Below are 7,251 nucleotides of genomic sequence, written 5' to 3'. Positions count from 1 at the left end.
CCCAGAAAACCCAAATGGGTTCGGTATGGGTTATTGCTGGGCCCCACATGGGCCAATTACCTGGGCACAATGTGGGCCAGCCCATATGGGCAAAGATGTGGGATTTATCTGTGGCCCATATGGGCAAATGATGTGGGATTTATCTGGGGCCCATATGGGCAAAGATGTGGGATTTATCTGGGGCCCATATGGGCAAAGATGTGGGATTTGTCTGGGGCCCATATGGGCAAAGATGTGGGATTTATTTGGGGCCCATATGGGCAAAGATGTGGGATTTATCTGTGGCCCATATGGGCAAAGATGTGGGATTTATCTGGGGCCCATATGGGCAAAGATGTGGGATTTATCTGGGCCCCACATGGGCCACATCACCTGGGCACAATGTGGGCCAGCCCATATGGGCAAGGATGTGGGATTTGTCTTAAACTGATAAGTTAAACTGTGGCTGAACCAAAAGTAAAGAAGCAGATAGGCCTAAAATCAGTTTTATGCAATATTTATTTAAGGAAAATCACACACTGACATCACAATTAAATAAAAAACCAGTTTACATTTATTTTACAAATTAAAAAAACCTCTTAGTCCACCAATTCCACTCTCCCCTGTTTGGAAGGGCCACTCTTCTGCTCTGCCTCTTGTCTGCGTCTCTTTTTGTAGAGGAATGAGGTAATGCTTCCTTTCACCTCATCTTTTGTAGCCTCTTTCGTTTTTGAATTTTTCCACACAGCACCTGGAAAAAAGTGAGGAATAATCTAATTAAATTTGTGCATTCCATTTGGCAGTAAGTGATATTTTATCTGTTTATCTAAAAATAATCAAATTACTATATCAGTCAATCCCAGAGTACAAGTTTAAAATCACCAACCTAACAATTACCAACCTAAAAATACAATAATATCTGCATTTTTATTGTACTGGGAGCAGCAGAGCATAAACAAATTTAAAACTGAAAAAAACTAATGTTAAATATATTACCACTTCTCAATTTATTTAAAACTTTGCCAGACTGCCAATTAATTTACACAGCGTGTAGTCAGAGTATGGAATAGTCTTCCTGATAACGTAGTGCAAGCTGAATCCTTGGGAAATTTGAACCCTCCTTCCTCTTCCTCAGTCCCCCCCGTAATTTACGCCCATGCTTCTACGCATCTCTATGGTGTTTCTTTGCAAACAGGTTTCGGCTTTTAAAACACCCCTCCCCCAGGCCCGTTAAGGTGAAGGACGAGAGACGCTAAAGCAAGGCGCTGGGAAAATGCTTGATACATGCAATATGTCCATCATGTGCATTTAAAAAGGACGTTCTGAAATAATTATCAAAAAGGAACTAGATTACATTGGCAAATAACATTTGTTCTCCCGCTGAATTGAGTTATAATTTAATAATCATCATTTTACATGATGTTACGAAAAAATGGTTACAAATGTTTTAAACTGATCTGACTACAATATTGTACTTTATACTTTAACATCTATCACAGTATAGATTAGACGGCGTTTTAATACATATATACACACAAACACACACACACAATGGCGGTCATATACATTAAACAATGTTGTAAATTTAAAATAAAGCGCATACATGCTCAAAAAGCATTTGAGTTGGAAACTGTAGTTAAAAATATAAGAACGTTCAGATGCATGCAAATTGATATAACTCTCTGTTTATAATGTATTTTTCAATCAAACAATCAACTGTAAAATTACTTACCTAAAACGCACCGGGAAAGTTTTCAACTTCTGTGGAGTTTTTCGGGTGGACGTCCGGTGAAATAGCCGTTGGAATGTATCGCGCATGCGCAGTACAGCTCTAGCCCGCCAGGCCTTTTCAAAAGGTGCCTGTTTTCTGACTGATTGTTTGATGACTTGTTTGATGAATCTGTATGTATGTGGTCTTCAAGTATGTTATTTTTAAAATGTATTCACTCCTATTTTATTATGATGTTTATCAAAAAAAATAAAAATATTGATTTAACATTAGATGTAATTATCAGCTAAAACACAGATCTTATCAAAAGCTGTAGTCTATATTAAAATGCGCCCTGGGGGGGAGACGGGGGATGGGGGATGGGGGAGCAGTCACAATGACGTGTGACTGCACATTCACGGGGGAGCTGGGGGGGCAGAGACAATGACGTGTGAATGTGTCATCTCTGCTTGGCCACAATGAAAAGAGATATGTTTGAAGGGGTTAGGGTGAGGTTGTTTTCCTAACTTAAGAACACTGAACCAACGGTCAAGCATGGTGGTGGTAGTATCATGCTGTTTTGCTGACAGTACTGTACATTGCACAAAGAGGATGGAATAATGAAGCAGCACTAGGTAGATAGACTGGGATTTTTTTTGTCATAGTAGCAGATACAAAAAGAGGACCATAAAAGAAACAGAATAAGTATTTACTGTAACCCTCTGGATCAAGTCTGAGGCCTATCACCCACTTTCAAAGTCGTCTGACATGCCTTGACATTTTACAGTTTTCCTGAATTGCTAAAACACATTTCCTAAAATCTCCTCTCTTTTTCTCAAACCACTATAAGCACAAATCCTAAAATTCAAGCTGAACTCACAATACCTTACACTCGTCTTGCAAAATCAAACAATCTTCTGAAAACTATTATCTTTGCTCAAAAGCAAACACTGCTTTCAGATCACACATCAAGCCAGTCGGTTAAATAAACGCTAATGAACATGGTCATTACACACTACAGCAAAAAATTGAAAACACTATACAAGTCAAATATTTGTATATAAGTCAAAACTGTTGCTGGCATGTAAATTAGAAACTGCAAGACTATAGTAAAAAGAGTATGGTCGTCTACCAAAAATATTTGTATACTGTACATTTATGACTGCAAAAACAGAATAACTAATATATAACATTAATTGCTGTATTCAGTACTCCAAAAAAGTTACTGTAAAGGACAAAGCCAAAAAGTAAAGCACAGTACAGAACCATATGTTTATTTTTCATTTTCCACTCTGTCCACCTTTATTCTCCACAATCTTATCAGGACTAGGTATAAATAAATCAATTCCTGGTGTGAACTTTTCAAGATCGCATTCCGGAGCTCAACATTTGGGACGTTAATTCTCGTGTAATTCTGGGGGTTTCAAATTTCCACTCAGAAACTTAATTAAATATTAAGAATCAAGCAATTGTATGCGTGTTCAGAACAATTATAACAGCAGTAATTTTTTAGACAAAATCACGTGTTACCCATATTGCGTTCAGCCACATTTCACCCATATGGGTTTGCCCAGATCCTGCCCATATGGGGCCCATATCGTTCAGCCCACATTTCACCCATATGGGTTTGCCCAGATCCTGCCCATATGGGACCCATATCGTTCAGCCCACATTTAACCCATATGGGTTTGCCCAGATCCTGCCCATATGGGACCCATATCGTTCAGCCCACATTTCACCCATATGGGGTTGCCCAGATCCTGCCCATATGGGACCCATATCGTTCAGCCCACATTTCACCCATATGGGGTTGCCCAGATCCTGCCCATATGGGACCCATATCGTTCAGCCCACATTTAACCCATATGGGGTTGCCCAGATCCTGCCCATATGGGACCCATATCGTTCAGCCCACATTTCACCCATATGGGTTTGCCCAGATCCTGCCCATATGGGACCCATATCGTTCAGCCCACATTTCACCCATATGGGGTTGCCCAGATCCTGCCCATATGGGACCCATATCGTTCAGCCCACATTTAACCCATATGGGTTTGCCCAGATCCTGCCCATATGGGACCCATATCGTTCAGCCCACATTTCACCCATATGGGTTTGCCCAGATCCTGCCCATATGGGACCCATATCGTTCAGCCCACATTTCACCCATATGGGGTTGCCCAGATCCTGCCCATATGGGACCCATATCGTTCAGCCCACATTTAACCCATATGGGTTTGCCCAGATCCTGCCCATATGGGACCCATATCGTTCAGCCCACATTTAACCCATATAAGAACATAAGAACATAAGAACTATACAAACGAGAGGAGGCCATTCGGCCCATCGAGCTCGCTTGGGGAGAACTTAACTAATAGCTCAGAGTTGTTAAAATCTTATCTAGCCCTGATTTAAAGGAACCCAAGGATTCAGCTTGCACTACGTTATCAGGAAGACTATTCCATACTCTGACTACACGCTGTGTAAAGAAGTGCTTCCTTAAATCCAGTTTGAAATGTTCTCCCGCTAATTTCCACCTATGGCCACGAGTTCTTGTATTTGAACTAATGCTGAAGTAACTATTCGGTTGAACAGCATCCAAACCTGTTAGAATCTTATAGACCTGGATCATGTCCCCCCTCAGTCTCCTTTGCTTGAGGCTGAACAGATTTAGCTCAAATAACCTTTCCTCGTATGACATTCCTCTAAGACCAGGAATCATTCTTGTGGCCCTACGCTGCACCTTTTCTAAGGCCGCTATGTCCTTTTTAAGATATGGTGACCAAACCTGTACACAATATTCTAGGTGAGGTCTCACCAAGGAATTGTATAATCTTAGCATTACCTCCCTTGACTTAAACTCCACACACCTGGAGATGTACCCCAACATCCTATTGGCCTTTTTTATTGCTTCCCCACACTGGCGAGAATGAGACATGGAAGCATCAACATACACACCAAGGTCTTTCTCATAATCAGCTACCTTTATTTCAGTAGGTCCCATAAAATACCTGTACTTTATATTTCTGCTCCCTACATGGAGTACCTTACATTTGTCTATGTTAAATTTCATCTGCCAGGTGTCAGCCCAGTCACTAATTAAATTAAGATCCCGCTGTAGCTGCTGAGCCGCTAGTTCAGTATCTGCTACACCACCCACCTTGGTGTCATCTGCAAATTTCACCAGTTTACTGTATATATTGGTGTCTATATCATTTATGTAAATTAGGAACAAAAGTGGTCCTAAAATTGAACCCTGCGGTACCCCACTATGAACGCAGGCCCACTGTGACATCGAGCCTCTTATAACTACTCGCTGCTTCCTATCCGTTAACCAGTTATCAATCCAAGTCGCTACAGTTCCTAAAATACCTGTCGCTTTGAGTTTAAGTGAGAGCCTCTTGTGGGGAACAACATCAAAAGCCTTTTGGAAATCTAAATAGATGACATCATAGGCCTTCTTATCATCAACTTCCTGAGTAGCTTCCTCAAAAAACTCCAACAGATTTGTTAAACAGGATCTACCTCTCCTAAATCCATGCTGGCTATCCCTCAAAATGTTATTTGAGTCCAGGTAATCTACCATTTTCTCTTTGATTATAGCCTCCATAACTTTACCAGTTATACAAGTTAGACTGATTGGCCTATAGTTTGACAAATTACTTCTATCCCCTTTTTTGAAAATGGGCGTTATGTTGGCATGCTTCCAATCAGAAGGTACCACACCTTCAGATAAGGATTTTTGAAACATGGGTTTGCCCAGATCCTGCCCATTTGGGACCCACATCGTTCAGCCCACATTTAACCCATATGGGGTTGCCCAGATCCTGCCCATAAGGGGCCCATATCGTTCAGCCCACATTTCACCCATATGGGGTTGCCCAGATCCTGCCCATAAGGGGCCCATATCGTTCAGCCCACATTTCACCCATATGGGTTTGCCCAGATCCTGCCCATATGGGGCCCATATCGTTCAGCCCCATATGGGTTTGCCCAGATTCTGCCCATATGGGCCCCACATGGGTAAAATGTGAGCTGGGCCAGCCCAGATGGCCCATGTCTTTCCCATATGGGCCCCATATGGGAATGCTACCTGGGTAGTCTTCACAGCTCACCTTTTTACAGTTTATTGAATCAAAATGCTCCAGTTTATGCTTAGACATTATATCCAAAACTTGAGGATAACTCTGGCCAATTTAATTCCAGGTAGAGGCTATTATGTTTCAAACGTGCTTGATTAGCAATCTCAGTCAATCCTACATCAATCAAAGCAATGCCACCAGGCATTTATGGTGACAGAATAAATTAAGCGAGTTATTTTCATAAGTATTACAAAAATGTAATGTGTGAAATGTAACTTAACACAGAAAATTTTAGATGTCTTTTAAAATCTAAACACATAAGGAGTGTAGTTAAAACACAATGTAAACTAAATTAAAAGTAGGCTATTTATAGAGCTCCTGTATAGTGTGTCAGTTGAGGGCTTTCAGGGGAGCTGAACTCTGTCTAGCTCCCCCGTAATTCCAACCCTGTGTATACTGCAGTGTTAGTGCTGTGTTGAATTTGTATAAACAAACTACATAAACAATTCATAATAGTCACTTTTAAATAATTTTGTTAAAATCTTTGTGACAGGTCTTTTCCTGGTATTTTCTCAAGAGGAAAGGGAAAAAGGCGGTTCCCTGTTACATCTCTCGTGCCTGCTAAGAAGCCTAAACCTCTTGAAGTGGTATTTTATTTGCTCCCAAAACAAATGGAGAAGACCCCAAATGAACATGAAAAATATATCCACACACAGGCAGGGATGGGTCAAAGAACAGCACATCTTGATGAGAGCACAACACATGAAGAGGTATAAACTTATTCTTTTTATTCACTGATCAAAACTGAAGTTTTCGCTTAATGAAAGTGTTATTGAATGTGACCATCACTGCAAATCACAGGTGGCATTTACAAAAAATATTAGTATTGGATATTCATCATTAATCATGAAAATTGAACTGTAAAGTTTGGATTGAAAAATATATTTTTTATTACATCCAGTTTGCACTGTAAATGCATGGTTCTTTTATCGTTTCTTAGTTTATACAGGGGTATAATTAATGTTAAATGTGTCATTTCTGTAGACTCATAGATTGTATTTGTATTATTGCTTTCAGTTAAAGGATGCCCTGAATGATTTGTTTCCCAAACTGAAGGAGGTAACAGGTGGCTGGCTGCTATTCAAACCTGGGGGTGTGTATGAATTCTGCACTGTGTTAGGATGCATTGTCTAAATTAAACTAGGAACTGATCCTGCTGTTTAATAAGTATTTTTAGGACAAGTTCTGTTTCACTGCATGTTGTGAATTCCTAATTCTGAGTAGTTTTGAAGATACTTTTTTTTTTTTTTTTTAACTTGAGGCATTGGATATATTTCATGATCAGAATAATCGGCTTCAATTTGCTTTTATTCAGGTGGTTGGGGAAGCCGAAAACTCTCTCTGGTTCCTCCAGCTGATATTGGCTATACAGGGACAATCCTAAAGGCTGCCAGTCGTGGGGGTAAAAACGTATATATTGCT

The 7,251-nt window shown here is 40.3% G+C and overlaps 1 long non-coding RNA gene across 1 annotated transcript; it reads right to left on the bottom strand.

Annotated features, from left to right (window-relative positions):
• Positions 1 to 480: 480 nt before the first annotated feature.
• LOC140581319 (uncharacterized) lies at positions 481 to 1,982 on the bottom strand. Its single transcript, XR_011984389.1, has 2 exons — positions 1,712 to 1,982; positions 481 to 730 (listed from the first exon to the last, which is right to left on the bottom strand). It is a non-coding gene; the product is annotated as an uncharacterized lncRNA (long non-coding RNA).
• Positions 1,983 to 7,251: the final 5,269 nt, after the last annotated feature.

Source organism: Paramormyrops kingsleyae, chromosome 20, assembly GCF_048594095.1.
Source record: "Paramormyrops kingsleyae isolate MSU_618 chromosome 20, PKINGS_0.4, whole genome shotgun sequence".
In the NCBI taxonomy this organism is placed as follows: domain Eukaryota; kingdom Metazoa; phylum Chordata; class Actinopteri; order Osteoglossiformes; family Mormyridae; genus Paramormyrops; species Paramormyrops kingsleyae.
The sequence above is the reverse complement of the archived record's forward strand: the minus strand, read 5'-3'. Positions and strand labels throughout refer to the sequence as shown.